The 19,092-nt window shown below is 40.1% G+C and overlaps 1 long non-coding RNA gene across 1 annotated transcript in view; it reads right to left on the bottom strand.

Moving 5' to 3' along the window:
• The window catches only part of LOC310673112, a 131,614-nt gene extending 117,964 nt beyond the window's left edge, over positions 1-13,650 (bottom strand). The window contains exons 1-2 of the long non-coding RNA XR_014508864.1: positions 13,460-13,650; positions 11,538-11,667 (exon numbers count right to left, since the gene is read on the bottom strand). This is a non-coding gene — a long non-coding RNA (uncharacterized lncRNA). The remainder of the gene's footprint in view (positions 1-11,537; positions 11,668-13,459) is intronic.
• Between the last annotated feature and the right edge of the window lie 5,442 nt (positions 13,651-19,092).

Here is a 19,092-nt window from a genome sequence, read left to right as displayed (position 1 = left end):
TTTTCCTCCCATCCCTACCAGAAAGATCAGATTTCTATTTTTTCCAATCTTAAATTCAGTTCTACACTTTTTGAATCAATTTGTGAATTAAAAATAAACCCATTAAAGCCATTTTATATGCAGTTTTAACTAATATCCACATTTTCTCTAATGCAGGCATAGGCAAACTCGGCCCTTCAGATGTTTTGGGACTACAATTCCCATCATCCCTGACCACTGGTCCTGTTAGCTAGGGCTGATGGAAGTTGTAGTCCCAAAACATCTGGAGGGCCGGGTTTGCCTATGCCTGCTCTAATGTATGCTATTTTCACCAATATCTTCATTTTTATGCATACTTTATGTATATGTGCATTTTTTAAAAGCCTTGACTGGTTGGAGAAATGTTTTGCAACATTTTGATAAGTGTGAATTTCAGAGAATAGCTGTGTTTCACATACTGTTTCCGCAAGTGCAAATCTGATAGATTCACATTTAACTGTGTACAGTGGTACCTTGGGTTAAGAACTTAATGCGTTCAGGAGGTCCGTTCTTAACCTGAAACTCATTTTAGCTAATGGGGCCTCCTACTGCCGCTCAATTTCTGTTCTCATCCTGAAGCAAAGTTCTTAACCCGAGGTACTATTTCTGAGTTAGTGGAGTCTGTAACCTGAAGCGTCTGTAACCTGAAGCGTATGTAACCCAAGGTACCACTGTACTGAATTGAATTTCTACTCTATCTCTACTTCCAGGTCTGTTAGGCAAAAAGGAAAAGCAAAACAGAATATTAGCACACATTGATTCCAGCACATGCTCCCCTTGTTCAGGTATTACTGGCAGGAAGACGAAACATAAATGGAATGTGGGGGCACCTTTACCCCACCCTTCTCATCAGACAGTTCCTTATCGCTGTTCTTGTGTTCAGTTGCTGCATCTGAAGCAGGGAACCTCAGGATTCGTGGTAGTTCTGTGTGCATTGTATAAACAAGTCCTTCTAGGGTTCTGAAATGCAGAGGGAGCCTTAACAAGTACAAGAGGCTCCCAACTTCAGATGTAGCAGCTGAACATGGGATCAGCAAGAAGAACCATGCAATGACTAAAGGCATGGCTCCACATCACATTTCTCTTACTGCCAGCAATACCTGAACAGGGCTATATTAGTTTCATACAAATGTTGAACAAGAGTGAAGAAAGAAGTAAACTGCTAGGTTCAGATATAGGTTAACTTATAATTAGGAAAGAAAGTTGTTCTCTATTAGTAATATTTTCCCTCTATAAAATTCATCCTGATATGCTTCAGTACTGTGATTGTCTGCATCCAGTTTTACATTATATTTTAATTGCTTAGCATTTATATATTCATACTTGTATTTTAATAGCATTACCTTTAACACATAACAGGTTATATGATGCAGTTCTATGTTTTAAAGTGTTGCATAAATGAATTGCCATGATTTATCCAACACCTGATATCAGCAGGAAATATGGTTGTAGAGTAGACATGTATTAAAAATAATTATGCTTACTTATTATTTTGAGTGGTTAGCTCTGCTTGTCAGCAGAATAAGTGAATTGGAGATATGGTTGTTTTTATTTCATTCATATGTATGTGTGTATTTCTGTGTGTATCAGAGGTTTTTTATTTTAAAAATCATGCATATATTCAATTGTAAACTTTTTTTGAAATATCCTTCATCATCATATTCACAGTAAACTTAATAATAAACAGTGCATCTAATTTCTATATCCATAACATAGCGTATAACTGATTGTGATATTTATTTTCCTTTCTGTGTATATGTATTCCATTCTAGCATTAATGGGTGTCATACATCAGGCTGTGAGTGGAAAGAAATATGAAATTGAAGTGTCAAGATCCTGCTGAATAAGACATGCACACTGTGGCAAATCCTGACACACAGGTGAATGAATAGGAAACTAAGGATGTGACCCTTAGGAATTAGCTTAGAGATCCAAATTCCTTCAGGGCATGCTTCATAACTGTCACTCATCACAAGGAATGCCCTTGATTTGAATCCAATTTTAACTCCTGCCCACATGGAATATTAACTCCTGCCCACCTAGAATTCAGTGCTGGCTCACTGGGGCCACTATAAATTATTTACAAAAGAGTTGGATCAGACAACCGAAAAGTTAGAAAATAGCATAACAAATAAATAGGTTGAGTGTGTGTCATTCTGGGAATTTCTGCTTAATTAATAATGTGTGACTCTTCTGTTATATTTGTTTGGGGGGGGGGACTAAGCCAAAACAGACAAGTTGCATAGATGTTGTCTAATTACTGAAGGACACTTAGTCTAAAGGCTAAGACTGAAAAGTCATGCAAGTAGCTTCCCCAAATAACTTCTTGCAAAGAACCTCAATCACACTATAATCCCACATTTTGGGGCAGCAAATCACTTTTCAAAACCATAGTAGGTTCACATTGTGATACGAGGGTCTGTGAGTTGATTTTTAAAAAAACAACAACATATTTTTTATTTATGCAGGCAGTACATACATCTTCTATATGGTCTGAGATGGAGCGTTTGCACAGAGAACAGACATGTATAAGTTATCCATGTTGAGCAACTAGTAGAAGTGATCAATGTCATGCGCTTAAACGGTTTAACAGGTATCCCAATCCTATCAAAAACTGGGCTCTAACAATGCTAAGAATGCAAGTGAGAAGGAGATTGACAGATTAGACTTTTCTTAAATATATTGGTTTAAAGAAAGACCATACTATGGTATTTCAGTTTATTTGTGGTTAGCTTTCATTAGACTACTTTGGGTTTGATTCACCTAACAAGTCCCAGCAGCAGAAGCCATGCACAGGGTCTCCCACTTGTGCAACAGGGCATCCCTCCTTTCCTCCTGCTACTCCCCCCCCCCCCAAGGCTTTGTGGGAGGGGGAATTGTTGCCTCTGGCAAGCTTCTACTTAGAGCCACATCTTCTCAACTAATATGATCATTGCTTTATATTCACTTAGTCTTAGCAGGCAGAAAGCAAGCTTTTTCTGTTGGCCTTGGAGATTGTGATGGTACACAAGAGAGTTACTATTTCAGTGGTGTCTGGTGTCCATTGGAACCAGGCAGAATGGTCAATGGGAGGCGGAAACAGAGCCACAACCAACTAATTCCGGTTTTTGTTCCTTTCTCCCTCCCTTCAACGACATGGAGGCTACAGCAGTAAAATTTCATGACACTGAATTTCTAGCTGAATTTCTTGGCTCAGTATACTTGGGCACTGTCATACTTTCTTCTCTGCTGGGAGAAAGGCAGGACCTCTCAACACATCCTTCCAGCTCCTCATTCCAAAAAAGAGCGAGTGCAGGGCCTCTTAAGCAAGAGGGGTATCAAAGAGCATTTTTATTCTTAGTTTATTTCTATGCCACCTTTCGGCCAAAAAGGTCCCCAAGATGGTTCACAAAGGGTTTTAATGCTTATTTTTGTAAGTTGCTTTGAATTCGCATTTCGGACAAAAGTGACTAATAAATATAATTAATTAATAAGTGAATGAATGCAGACTGAAGGCGCTCCCATCTCAAAAGTAGAAGCTAAGCAGGCAGTGCATAAATTAACCTAAGCAAAAATCATTTTACCAAAACTGCCACTCTTTCCTTCCCTCCTACTTGTTCCTCCTAATATTCCATTGTTTCTTTATAAGCAATGGCTACATCTATCCTTATAGAACCTTCTGTTTCTTGAGATGAGTAGGGGCAGAATTTCACTAGGACAAGACTGAAGCTGGCCAAGCAGAAGGTTGTCGGCCAGTACCAGCAGGTATCTCAGTAGTAAATAAGTAAGCCGTCAGACAAAAGTACTCTATTTGCCCTAATGGACCAATGTCCCCTGTGTACTTCAGGTGACTGCTTATTATTAGCGAAAATACCTGTTCATTGCATTACCCTTTACATTTTGGGGCACACAGTTAAAAACAACAACACCTAAAAGGAACAAGAAATATGATGAGGAATGTGTGATATATATCAGCTACAATGTAAGAACAGGTAGGTAGCCGTGTTGGTCTGACAGATGAAATAAATTTTAAAAATTAAAAAATTGTCCTGTAGCACCTTAGAGACCAACTAAGTTTGTTCTGGGTGTAAGCTTTCGTGTATCTGAAGAAGTGTGCATGCGCACAAAAGCTTATACCCAGAACAAACTTAGTTGGTCTCTAATGTGCTACTGGACAATTTTTTAATTTTAAAAAATTATTCCTTAATGTAAGGACAGTTTGCAAGGGCAAGTTTCATGTTGAGTGTAGCCTAGTCTCAGTACTACAAATAGGTTTTAGCCTGCACTCAGTGGAACCCCTTCCTAAATGTTCAGACCTAGCAAAGAGAGAAGAAGAGAGCTCTTGGGCTATAATCCCAAACTTAAACCTAAATGTCCCAGAAACAGCAAACACCATTTGTGGTAGATGCTTTTATCACAGCTCGTAATTTACCATTCCAAATGCCAATCTATCTTCATCCTCACTCACTAGTATATAGACTGCTTTACTTGGATGAATATAATGGTGCATTATTGTGACATCTTCCTTGAACAGCATTGAAAACTAGGAAGAGGGACTATAAATAGCAAGGCTTAATTTCCAGTCCTAGGGGCACACAAGCACTCTCAGTCCACTTAAAGTCAATAGAGATACATGAACAAACTGAAGCGCTTAATGATTCACTTTCTTCTGCTTACTAGAGTTGATCATGGTAGTTACCAGAGTGATACTATTTATCTGCAGCCCCATTAGGAGATCTCTTATTGGTCAAGTTAATACAAGTCATTACTTGACTTGAAAATAATGATTTGCAGCCACAGTAACTCCCGGTAATGTTTGAGCAGATGCTGAGGATCAGGGACAAGGGTTCTTACTAAATAAATTGCAAAACATTATTTGCCAAGCAGGGCCACTTGTCTAAGCATTATTCAAACTTCTTTTATATATTTTTCAAAACCCAGACATATCTGTATTGTTAAAAAAAGTCTGTATTTGCTTTGAACATCCAGTGCGTAATGATAAACGTAGCTGTTTTTTCCTGTCCTTGATGTACAATTTACAAGCTGAGTGAATATTGATCCCACTTACAAGAAGATGTTTTTGTAGGAGAAGAGGTAACAGCAATGGAGTGCCCACAGGGCTGGTCCCACCATTAGACAGAACGAGGTGGCTGCATCAGGCAACTGATTTTGTGTGTCACGAAGAGACAGCAAATTGTTATTTATTTAATTTGTTATTGTTGGGCAGGGGCCAGGGAGGAAGAGACCTGCCTGTGGAATTTTCTTTCTCAGGTTTCGAAATAAGAACGTAAGGAGCTCTGCTGCATCAGATCAAAGGTCTGCATAGTCCAGCTTTGTGTTCTCATAGTGACCAACCATATGTCTGTGGGAAGCCCGCATGATGGAAATAACTTGTCTGGCTTTGGGTATCATTGAACTGTAGAGTTGGAAGGCACCGCAGGGGTCATCTAGTCCACACCCCCCCCCCAATGCAGGAATCTCAACTAAAGCATCAAAGACAGATACTGTGCATCAAGGCTGCCTCAGACAGTAGATTATTTGGGCTTGGTCCTGAAGTGAACCTTCTCTTTCTATAGTCAACCAATTTCCATTTTTCTCTGTATGTAATACATTCCATAGTTTAAGATTCTCATTTATGCCAATTTTATTATTATTATTTGTATCCCTTAAGATTGGCTAGGATTGGGGAAAATTCAGTGTAACGCTTTTCCAATCATTCCATCTGCACAAGCATTTCAGCTTGCCAGACGAAAGAATCTGCTCTGTCCTCCTCCTGGAGGTTCTTCCACCCTCACAAGTGCAAAATTCATGGGTTGTGCAGGTGGGGGAGGAAAGCCCCATTGCACAAGTGGAAGTCCTTGCGCTGGGTTCTCACTGATGAATCCTACCATATGTCATTGAAATCCCCTAACAGTTGTGCTCCCACACCCATATTCTGCATTTGGAATGAACATAGTGCTTTGCTATCTTCCGTACATGTCTAGGTTGTATTGTATTTTTTCAGGGATCCTTGCCTTATTAGGCAAATGAAAGATCATGTCAGAAGGACAGTCTTGCAATGTGCCTCAGATTTGCAGGTAAAAGGACTCCCATTATTTGTGATGGGGCTAGAAATCCTTAGGCCAGCTCCATGCCCGGGCCACACACATTTGTTGGACCTGTACTTCTGGGGTCTGACTGTAATATGTCCTTGAACCGTGCCTCTTGTTGGCCTGGACTAAGGATGCAGAGATGGGTGGGTGGATGCAGAAACCTCACACATTGCACAATGGGCATGCAGCCTACTCCAGAAACGTAAGAGGAATGTCTGCTGCACGGCTCATATTTGCTGCTGACCCTCCCTACATTTGGTTCTGGCCTGCTCACAGCTTCAGTGTGGCCCCCTGGAATATTTCCAGCAAGGGAACATACCGTAGTCCTCAGTCTGACAAAAGGGTTCATTTGCAGTCCTGTGCATGACTTCTAAAGCCTCCAAATCAAGTGAGGGGAACCTATGACCCCCCCCCAAAAAAAAATGTTGCTGAATTACAGCTTCCTTCATCCCTGGTCATTGGCCATGCTTGCTAAGGCTTATGGGAGCTTAAGTTCAGCAACATCTGGAGGTATAGCATTCCCCTCTCTTACTATAAATACAGGGTAAAAAAATCCACTTTCTTGCTTGTGAGCATGCACATGGATTTTAAAGAGTTATTGGATGCATATTTTTTTCAACAATGGGGGCTGTCACGTGCTCTGTGCACTGAATTCCTGTGCTTTACATATAGGGAACTTTTCAACATATGACAACATGCAATTCCAGCTGCAATTTGAAATGACACCATCATAAGAACCATACATCACACCCCTTCCCTTCCTGTACAGTTCAAACAGCTTACCTTTAGAACAGTCGACTTTGATTTTATTTCCTCAGCCTCATCTGAGATCTTATTTATTTATTACATTTATTAGTTGCCTCAAAACCAGAGTTCTCTAGGTGCCAGAAGATTAAAGCTATTTAAAGCACATATTCAATCAAATCACAGCACCCCAAAAATCCTGTAAAACAAAGCACCCACATCAGAGTAGAGGTTAGTAATACAGTAATATAACAAAAAAAAACCCCACAAAATAATCTCATAGAATCAAAACCACACCCTAAACCACTATGAAATGCATAGATCAACAGCTCCAACAAAGCCTGTTTTTCAGCACACAAGCCTTCAAGCCATGACAATCTGTCCAGCAAAAGCATCTCGCATCACTTGGATTTCCCAGGTTCAAATATCCTTTTGCCTTTGAGTCTGCAAAGGTTGCTGAGCATTTTGCTCTGCAAAAAATAAATAAATAAAAATAAATTCAGTGTTGCTTTCCAAATCCCACAATTTGGAAGAGGTGAACTTTGTATTAAAGGTAGAGCAGCTTCTAGCATGCAAACAAGTACTGAATTAGGAAGCACCATTCACAGTAAATTCTACAGAGTTCAATGAGGACCAAATGCCCAGCTAGTTCAGCATTCTCTTCTTACAGTGGCCACACCCAGATGTCTATGGGAAATCCTCAAATGGAATTTGAACACAGCAGCACTCTCCTCATTCTTGTTCCCCCAACAACCAATGTTCACACAGGTAGTACAGAGCCATCATGGCCAATAGCCACCAATAGACTCATTCTGCATGGATTTGTCTCATCTGCTTTTAAAGTAATTCAGATTGGCAGTAATCATTAGTTCTGGTGGTAGTAAATTCCAGTTTAATTATGCACCATTAACTCCCAAGGAAGTATCTGAAGAAGTGTGCATGCACACTTATACCCAGAACATACTTAGTTGGTCTCTTAGCTGCTACTGGACAATTTTATTTATTTATTTCAACTGTGTCAGACCAACAAGGCGACCTACCTGAATCCCAAGGAAGTACTGAGTCACAATTCCTCTTCCATTGCTTCTTTTATAATGTTCCAAAGGAGCATAATCATCTCTTCCATACAGAGATGCTACCTAAATTAGCATTGCACACAAATCAGATGGGATGGGTGGGAAATCATGAGCTTTCTTTTTGAATGTTATAGAGCAGGCTTTCTCAACCTTGGCCTTCCAGATGTTTTGAGACTACAATTCCCATAATCCCTGACCACTGGTCCTGCTAGCTAGGGATCATGGGAATTGTAGGCCAAAAACATCTGGAGGGCCGAGGTTGAGGAAGCCTGTTATAGAATAACTGCAGGAACAGGAATCATTGCTCGCTCATAATTCTTTTTATCCTTTGGGGCATGTTCTCAAATATGTGGTGAAAAACACATGGCAAAAAAACTGCAGATTTCTTTGTATAACGTGTTGGAAAATCCATCCTGACACTGATAAAACTGTTGATGAGAGCCAGTTTAACTACGTGGCATTTTAACCAAAACATAAAATTAAATGCTCAATACAAATGTACATCCTATATCTTTATTATTTCAGAACTGTAAAAACAGCCATCATCTGGAGAAAATTTATCTGACAATTTATTAATGACAGATACTGCTGGAGATGTGCTTCCTTATATCAAAGACACATAATTTTCCTTGCTTTGAGGTGTTACGAATGACATTTAGTTTAAAGTTTTATGTCTTTCATAGCATCCCCACATGATTTAATATTCCCATTTTACAATGACAATGCTATCATGACAATAAATTTTTTAAATGACAGTGGGGTTTTTCCTAATGCTGAGTTCTCAACAGGATTTGGGGTTATACTGTTCAAATATTCTGTTTCATGCAAAACATTCCACTGTAGATCAGAATTAAATAAAAAGAACAGGCTCTGAAAACAAACTTTACCAACAGGAGGAATGTTTTCCATAAGGATGCATCCTTTACCGTACGTTTTACCGAGGAACTGCTTGCAAGCTTCCCATCAGCACCTGGTGTCCCACTGTGAGAACAGGATACTGGACTTAATGCACATTTGGCTTGATCCACCAAGGCTCTTCTTATACCCCTTATCACATGATCGGATCTGACTGTGTGGTACCTACTTTGGATGACTTACATAGGGTTATGTAGAATAACACAACAATAAAGCCTTCAGATTTTGCTGTACACACTTGTAGCTGTCAAATTTGGACAAATTTACATCATAGTTGTGGAACTCAAGTTTTGAAATTTGTACAAATGTGTTTGCAAATGTACCAAAACCTTGATGCCCTCCTCTCCTGCAAAGGAAGAAGGGACTGCTGTTTTTATCATGCTAAGGAAAAGGTACATCCAAAGTGTTTTCAGCTGGGAAGAGTGATGCGGGCTTTCTTGCCCTGACCTTCAGAGCTGCTCAGAAAGCTATGAGAAGCCTTGCTGTTTTCAGGCAATTGTCTCACTGCAGTACCAGGGACAGCTCCCCTGCCTGGAGTAGCGAAGGGACTCTCTATTCTGACTGTGGAGACACTCTAAAAACAGTGAGATTCATCACAATTTTCTAAGAGACTTTGATATTCAGCACAGTATCAGGGAAAGTCTGTGCCTTTCTTCCTTCTGAGCCTAGAGAAGAACTTGGACTCTTCCTCCCCTTGGCTGTCTTCAGAAGCACTTGGGAAGCAGGAAGTTTTATCCTTAACCTGCTATCATTGTAACTTCTGCCCAGTTGCAATTGATTTTATTACTACTATTATTATTAGCAAATGCAACAAAGGGGGGGGAGGGGGAAATGAATCATCATGAGGAGCAGCAGATCACATTAAGAATAACTATCAGCCTACATACGTCTTAAGTTACATATGTACATTTATGGAAGTCTTGCAGGTGGCGAAATAGGTATCCACACAAAATTGTTGTCTATATGAAATATAGTCAATTATAGCCACAGTAGTGAAGTACAGACAGTGAGTATTATATGTCTCTTAGTGACCATAACAGCTTGTAAAGTCCACTTTTGTTGTCCCCTCATTAATCCTCATACTACAGGAATACAGTTTTAGAGTACATGAACAAATATCAAGGATTTCACCACTACAAAATGAATACAGATAACAACTTCAGACCATAGGGAATTACTGGAGAAGCTGGCTACAGTTTTAAAGCTACTGACATTTGCCACATGCATTCTTCTACAATGGGGGTGAGGAACTTCTGACCCTTCGGATGTTGTTGAACTCCAACTCCCATCAACCTCAGCCAGCATGACCCATAGTTATGGATTATAAGAATTGCAATTCAACAACATATGAGTAGGCACATGTTCCCTGCTCATGCTGTACTACCTCCCTCAGGCAAGAGTATTTCTCTTTCAGTCATTTTGTTAAAATGTGGATACATACCTAGGAATGTACTATTTTTTTCTTCCGCAGTTCTGAGGAGTGGTACATGTAAACAACAGCAAACCTTTGTCTGCTGATTTGATAGCCAAGGCCACCTTCAGAATCTGAGTAAAAAGTGAATTGTGTTTCTAAAAGCAAGTGGGTTGTGTTTGGGTTGGGGTTTTTTTTACACTTTTAAAAGTCATGAACTTTGTACCCTAACCTGCTCTTTAACATCTTTGTTAGCATTGCACCAGAATTACCATTTTAGGAAATCTTCCTCCCTTCTCAGAAAAATTCCCTACTCTCTCCTCAAACATTATGCACTGATAGTGAGTTAATTTTACATATTCTGTTTTTCTTACAGTTGATTTAAAATGAGTTTTCCACAAATTTACTAGTTCTCCTTGCTCTTTGGGGGTTTAAGGATTTCTCATTGAACTGTAGATGGGACCATTCCATACACTCACACCACTAATTGAATTGCTTCCTTGTTGTATTCATTTGTTATATGCTTGGTAGTGAAAAGGGGGACTGGTTTCTCTCAGTGCTCTTCCCATGTTTACTGCTGTTGATTAAGGTGGGGGAAAGTCTCCCTTGTGACAGCTATCTTGTGACAGCAGCTAGAAGAGGGATAATGTTTGATGTTTTATTCTGCTTAATATTCTGTTGGGAGCCGCCCAGAGTGGCTGGGAAACCCAGCCAGATGGGTGGGGTATAAATATGTTGTTGCTGTTGTTATAAGAGACTCATGGCTCTCCAGGTGTTGATCAACTCTAATCAGCCTTGGTCAGTAAGGATGTGAACTGTAGTTTAGCAGCACACAAAGTGCATCCCATCTTTGTTCCATTAATAGGCTTGTGAGTTCAACTCTACTGCATTGCCATAAGTTAAGCAGTGGATTCAAAAATAGTTCAGTCATAAAAGGGCAAAATATGCTTGATTCAACTTGGTAACCAATTAGGGCCAAAGGAAATGGTCTGAACATGGTGGCCTCTGCAGGTTTTGGACTACAGCTCTCATCAGCCTCAGCCAGCATGGCCCAATGGTCAAGTATGAGAGATAGCTGTAATTCAAAATGTCTGAGGGAAACAGGTGGGGGAAAGCTGTTCTAGGAGGACTCTGGAAATCCAGAAGAGGCAAACAAAGCTAAAATTGGCCAAGCAGAGATGAATCCTAATGACTGCTTGTAGATACTACAATTTCTACGGAAACTAATAGCCTTGCGGTATGTATTTTCATTCTGAATTCTGGTTTTTGTGGGAGTGGGGGGTGGGAAGAGCATTTGCCTACCTGCCAGATGGACCATTTTCTGAGATACATCTTCCTGTAACTTCTTTGAAATAATTTCCATTCTGCTTTGCATCCAATGCCACATTTTCTTTCTCTGTGAAGCTTCTAGCCTTAAAAATAGTTCAGCCACCTGTTGCAGGAAGTAAAGGAACATATCATTTGCAAAGTTTCTTAAAAACAAAACCGTTGTGTGGGTTTAATAGTTGGTTGTCAATAGGCATTACTTAAGATTTTCTTTTTCCAGTCCCACAACTGTGCTTAACCACAGATACCGCCCCTCCCCACTGCTGTTTGGTGATTATTGCCATGTGTGTGGTGTTGTGAAATTCTCCATTAGTGCTAATTTGGAAATGGGAAAATTTATTTACTACATATATAGTCCACCTTTCCTCCAAGTAGCTCAAGGCAGAGTGTGCGGTTCATTCTGTTTCCCATTTCATCCTTAAAACAATTCTGTTGTGATGTTTAAAAAGCTGGTGGCAAGAGAACCGGGCACACGGTGCTCAGGGACTGCGCAGGAAGCTTGATGCACACAGGGAGACTGGGGGCAGGGCTGCTTTGCACACCCTTCCATGTCCCCAGTTTTAAAAATGGTGTGTCCAAGCTAGTGCCTGAACATAGCTGTAGTGAGTGGAGCTCTTCCAGACAGTTATTTATTTATGTTTTAATCCTTTAAAAATAAAATAAATATAAAGGGTTAGTGTGTGCCATCACCTACCCAGCTCTGAAATCTCACAGTCTGCGTTTCCCTCCTAGCGGGAGCCACAGGCTGGGGGGAACACAGGGGGGTGAGTGAGCTTAGAATGATGTCTAGTTTTGCCTTGAAGCACCTTGAAGTAAACCCCCTCGCACAGGGAAATTGGGATTTCCTTGGCACAAAATACTTCCTGTCTTATCAGTGCCAAAAAGTCAGCACAAACTAATCTTGCTTCTGCAAAATGGATATATCTGCTATATGTGGACTTTGCAGCACTACTTCTGTTTTGCAGTGTGTACATTCCATCAGATATAAAATATCCTTTGATGCATTATATACTAGAACATTGGAAAATAACAGTGCCTCCGCACTCTGGTAATTTTCTACCCCGTTTGAGAGATTGCTGCAGTCGCTGGGAGCTTTAAGTACCTGGAAAGCCCCAGGCTACACTTGTAAATGGAGACACATCTGTGTCACAAGCTCTATTTACCTGCTTTTGATCGTCATTTTTGTCAATGGTCCATGAAAATGTGTGGAACCAGGACAAATGACACTGTGAACTGATTACTTCAAATTCATGGAGTAATAAAAACTGAAGGCTTTGGTAGCTTAAGAGAACATGACAGTTCTTTTCAAGGAAACAATGCTTTAGAAAGTTACATAATCATAATTGTCGTTTGCAGTGTCTTGGCTTCAGAAGAGATTTTCCCAGGCTACAAGGAACTGTGTCCTTGCAAGTCCCCACAATAAATGTTAAAATGAGTTCTGTATTGCAATTATAATACTAAAATTTGCAGGCTCTGCCTAATGATTAGGAGTAAACAGATAAATTCCTTTTCAGGTGGCAACAGGGAGAGGCCTTTGTCTTTCTGCTAGAGTCGTGTTACGCACATATCTGCAAAACATCTCATTTATATTGAGATATGAACAAAATTCCCCTGTTCCCAAGCAACATCTTTCTTCTAGCTCATGTTTACATTATTCCATATGCTATTTCTGAGTCCCCGGCATGTGCAAAATTATAGCAAAAGCCAGTCTTTGAGTGACATACTGATTTTGCATCCTATAACCATGCCACATCTTTCTTTTTTAATATGCAAAATGGAATTTAATTCACATGTGCTACATTTTAAAGGTTCTCTTTCCCCTTAAGCTTCTTTAAGGAAGCGCTTCTCCTACAAGCCAGACAGATATATGTGTAGGCAACAGCATTACTATTACTTACATCACATTTGAGCGTCTCTGGTTTCATTCATCTTTAGTCTCTATATGTCTATTTCCCTCCTGCTAACAACCGTCGGCACTGATGAGCTGTAGTATATCCTGCTCTCTCTCCTTCCGACAGCAGTCATGAGCTGAGTTTATGCCACCTTCCATTGCATCCGTATGCAATCTGGCCTGATCGCATTTGTGCTTAATTTGTCTAGCCGTCCAATCTCTTTCATTTTCTCCTTGGCTAGGTATGACACTGCAGATTTCGCTTTTAAAAAAGGATTCATCCTTCTTCTGCCTGATTCTGCTTGTGCTGCTGCCACCACAAAAATCTGGGGCCAGGCACAGCATAGTGGGCATGAAAGGTGGGGATGAAAATAGAGCTGGCCAGAGTGGAGAAGGCAGGAGGTGTTCCAGGAATGAAATGAAAAGAATGGATGCTTCCTAGCTTTTATTTTATTTAGATTGAGTTCCAGCTTTCCTCCTAGGACCGCAAGACAGTGTGTGTGGTTCTCTCCCACGTTTATCCTCACATCACTCATGTGAGATAGGCTGGGCTGAGGAACAGTGAGTGGCCCAAAGGGACCCAGTGATCTTCATAGCTGAGTGAAGGTTTGGATCTGGATCTTCCTTCACCACTACAGTGCACTGGCTGTCAGTAGAAGATTGACATACAATATGGTAATAAAAGTGCCAGCTATCTTCACTATTTCCTACCAAACAACAGGCTATCTAGGCTACTTAATCCTTGTGCTAACAAGGACTCTGTTAACTCCAGTGGTCGCATGGCCTGCTAGGTTAAATATTAGAGAAATAATCTGTATCTTCTTTCTTTATCCCTTTGCTGAAATTTTAATTTATTTTTCACATGAACAGCAAACAATCCAAGGTTACCAGTCAGCTTCACGGCTGAATAAAGATTTGAAAGGAAGCCTTCCCAGTCCTATCCCAATGATTTAGCCACTACACCATACTGACAGATCAGAAATGCCCTCTTTCAAATCTCACAGTTTCCCAGCCCCAACTCCACACCTGCAGTATGGAGGCAATTATATTTGCCTCTCCAATACACTCCAATAACCCCTATTTTCTGGTATCATTCTGTCTCCTGTGAATCCCCACTTTCCCCTTTAGGATGCCTTGTTAAAACCATGTTGGTGTGGGTTATTTATCATCTCAGGAATTAATTAGAAATCCCCACAGACTCTCTAGATAATCTCTGAGGGCTAAACAACATGTGATGTTAGCCACATGACTCACTAAATCTAATTAATCTGTCCCCTTTGATTACAGCAGCCTTGGGGTCCTGATCCAGAATGGGGGCCCACACTGCTGGGGGGGAAACTACTCCCCCAAAGTTCCATTTACTGAAAATAGCAACTTTGAAATTAAATAGCAGACAAATAGTGCAAGACTTTAATCAAGATTGGGAGCACATTCTGGATCCTGCAATAGCTTTTTTTCTCCATGTTAATCACTTGTTTAAACACATGATTAACTTCACATGTAGTATGGCCAAATGGGTGAGTGACTATCTTGTCCCTAGCTCACATTGATGCAAATATATGCAAATGAATACTAGGGAACTGTGCAGTACACAATCTCCTATTCCACATACTATTGCTACTTAGCTATATTTTTAACTGTTGTGTTTCAAGTAAATTTTTATAACTTGGCTTTTAAAAATAGTCTATTGTAGAATATATTAGGCTGATTTTACAATATTAATTGGACCCTATCTGTCTTGGACCGATCTGGACTCATTCTAACCTGTCCTGGATCTTAATCTAGATCATGATCCAGAAGTTCTAAATCTCTAAAAATGACCATAACACACACACATATACTCACACATATACACTTTGTTGACACACAGATTGTTATATTGTATTTATCCTGTCAAATTTCAGATGGATTTCATGTTCCTTTGAAATTTGATTTTTTCCTAGAGTGGTTTAATGACAAATCCTAGATTTTTTTCCTAGAGTGGTTTAACTACAAATCTCTCTTCCCAGGGAACTCTGAGAATAGTAGTCCTGTGAGGGTGATAGGGGTCTCCTAACAACTCTCTACACAGACTTGAGCACTCGTTCTGACTTGCTTTGAGGAAGGTTCAAAAACTGTATCATGCAAGAGTTTTCAGTGCATTTCCACATCACTTTCCTTATCGCAAAAAGTCTGGTTTTGGTGAATCAGGTTTGTTTGCATTCTTCATTTCTGGCTTGATATCCAATAGATAATTCCCAGCTTAAAATAAAGATTTCAGCTGTTTGGAAACAAAAAATAGAGGAAAGCATGTAGAAAGCAAGGTTAACCTGGAATAATGTGAGCAAATATGCATTAGACATATAGCATTTTGCTTTTTTCCCCATTTTAAAAGCAAAAGTAAATGCATATTTGTTTTAAGCATGTGATGATTGACTGTACATTTCAATCAAAACAGCATTAAGACATCAAGCCTAAGAAAATAGAAATAAAAAATAGAATTTCTCATAGTATTTCCCTAGACTTCAGCTATGGAATATGTCATACCCCTGGGGAGCGGCAATAAAACCAAGATCTGAGTGACAAACTATTGAAAGCAACATGTCCAGTGAATGAAGCCAAAGAGGAAATCCAAAGTGAGCAGACAAATGCTAGGAAAAGCACAATTTCTAATAAAAACAAAGCACTTTTGATTGAGGAGGGCAGATAAAATGGAGATTAGAACAGAACAAAGGGGAAGAGGCAGCACACATCAAGCTGTGGGAGACTTGAAGCAAAGGATCATAGAGGACATTAGGAAATAAAGTGTCAAGTTTGTGAACATAGTGCGGAGTACTCTTAAATGAGAGATCTACAAAAGACGGAAAGCTTTTGATGTGGCTCTACCAGCAGATGCTCTTTGTGGAAGACAATGATTGCACAGCGTGCAAAGAGAGATCAAAATGGAGTCCCACAGAGTGCTGGAGACTGATTCCAGTGATTTCATGCGTACAGCACTGGGGACAATTGACACAGGACTCCTGCACACCATTTCATTCTGAGAAGGCGACGCAAATGGGCAGGGCTATCCTCCCATCCTTCTCATTTTCCTGTTCTAGAGGACATGGGAGAGAGAAGACAGGCAGGGGAAAAAAGGATAAAAACAAGATGAACAGACCTAGAAAAGCAAATACTCAGCTGAAATTAACACAATAAAGAACAGTGGGAGCTCAAAAGCAGAAAAACTGGCAAAACTGCTCTCAGCATGCTCCAAGATTTACTGCAAAATTAAACATCAGTGTATTTTTGAGAAAGAAATTCACCTGTGTAGCATCAGAAAATCCTGCTGTTTGTCTCGGGAGCAGCAAACTTTGAGGATCATCATGAATTAATCCCACTATAACTTTCTAAAGCAAATTAGTAGCATAACCTCTTGTTTGCACCAAGTATGTTGGGATTTGGGAAACTTTCTCTTGCTGCTAACTTCTTTGACCAGAGGCGTACTAAATGCAGATTTATGGACTTGTTGCTAACTGGATGCTTGCCAGTGTGCTGGTGACCTGCATGTTCTGCATTATTGTGGTTGGCAGTAAAGAGGTAGAGGCTGACCTTGGATTACAACTCTTTAAGGGTTTATTGTCATTCTATACAACCGATCTGCAATCGGTGGATATAGGGGAGTTAGGGTGCTTTTTCTCTACTTTCATCCACCTAAGGAACTGGCCTAGTCATCCATGCCACTGTTACCCCTTTGGCAGGGCTCTAGAGCCTTCTGGCTATAGTGAAGCCATGTGCTTGGGCCCCATATGAACTATTCATTTAAAGCAGTACTGCACCATTTTAAACAGTAACAACTTCTCCCAAATACCTTTACATTGCTTTCTTGCTGTTCTGGCTTCAGGGATAGCCACGCAAAGCCTCTTCAACAACATTTGATTCAGAATATTTTCTTTCTTGTTTTCCTCTAAAAACTAGGTGCGTCTTATGGTCGGGTGTGTCTTATAGAGCAAAAAATATGGTGATCATGGGAACTGTAGTTTGTTATGGCTACTGAGAATTGTTAAGAAACCCCTATTCACCTCCTACAGCAACAATTCTCATTCCTTCTTCCCAAGGAACTCTGGAAATTGTAGCTGTCTGAGGGTCCTAGCCATCACAAAGTTTGGTGTATCACCCACAATGCCTGGGAAGCTTCTGAGCCAACACATGCAAAAGCAGCCATCCCATCAAAGGAGGGGGTAAATAGTGGGGGGCAGTGTTGTCTTTTCTTGCTCTCCAAGCCTCCCCCTCACCACAGGCTGTGGCCACAGGCTAGGGGCTCTTTCCCCATGGTATAGGCAGGGAGGACACCAGTATCTGCTGAAACCACCTTCCTTAATTTTCTTAACATGATTAGTTGTTTGGCATACTCACGATTCCGTCTTATAACGTGCAAGGATGTGGCATTTCTGGAAATATACTGTATATGTGGCTATCAACGCCATATTTATTTATTACCCTTTGGATTTAGAAATGACATCATCCGATATTACGCAATCGAAAATTAATAACATTTGCAGAGAAGAGTTTGGCTTGTTAATGTATTAGGCGAGTATGTGTGGTCACATTGTGCAGGGAAATTTAAATGTAACCATAATTATTATGAACTCTTTGAAATAAAGGGCAAACTGTATGAGGTGATAGACTGGCAGTTCACTTCTATCCAAAAGATATAATGTATGGAAGTTCAGTTGGCAGTCAGACAAGAAGCCACTTCCTAAGGAAACTGCTCAAATTCCCCAGCCCAGTCTCATCTGATTGGCAGTCCCACCTGGTGGCTGGGAAGTCCATCTGGTGTTTAATTCGCATGCAGTTCCAATGATATTATGCATGTAGGTGCATGAGTAGCTATATTTGTGTACACAAAAAGAAGGCATCAGAGACAAACAATTTCTTTTCTTTATCTTTCTCATTCTTAGATACACATAACCATATTTTAAAGTTCCTCCTGGTCTTATAAGTACACTTGCCTTTGGGACTATGAAATAGTGAGGCATAACAAGAACCTATGTGATGAATATGCTGGTCAGAAGCCATACAGACTCCTCATAACATGAGATAAACATGATACAGGTAGGTCAGTCAATAGATAATTCAGGACAAGCAGATAACAGAACCCTATCTCTACAAAATAGAATTCACCACTGAGAGATTGCTTTGGTAAGCTTCAGGGTCAGAGCCAATCTTCCTTGCAAGGTGGGGGCTGCATGAAATAAATTAATTTCAAATCAGTGGCTTTCTTTTTTAAAAAAATAAATAATAATCTATACCCCCCCTTCACTTTACAGTTTTCTTAGACGGTGCCCCTTCTTTTTCTTCAGTGATAATACTGTCAGTTTCTGCCTCCAACTTACTGCCTCCTGCTCACTGAAGTCTCACACAAGGTTGGAATATAAAAACACTGGAATTTTTTTTTAAATATATTGAATCATCCATTAGCTCACCATTATACAAGTGTATAATGTACTAAAATGCACTTAAAACATTATATTTGCAGCTACATAGCGCGTTCCCTAGGTCTTCATTCTGCAAACAGTTTATATGCTGAAGCAATAGTTGGCATTAGGGCCAAAAAAAGTCGATTCCTCTCAAAATGCCTACAGCCAATAGGATGTACTTTGCAGCACACGGAGTATATAACCA

The sequence above is a fragment of the Podarcis tiliguerta genome (assembly GCF_965153285.1).
Source record: "Podarcis tiliguerta genome assembly, chromosome: 2".
In the NCBI taxonomy this organism is placed as follows: domain Eukaryota; kingdom Metazoa; phylum Chordata; class Lepidosauria; order Squamata; family Lacertidae; genus Podarcis; species Podarcis tiliguerta.
Note: the sequence above shows the minus strand (reverse complement) of the source record. Positions and strands in the feature narration are given on the sequence as shown.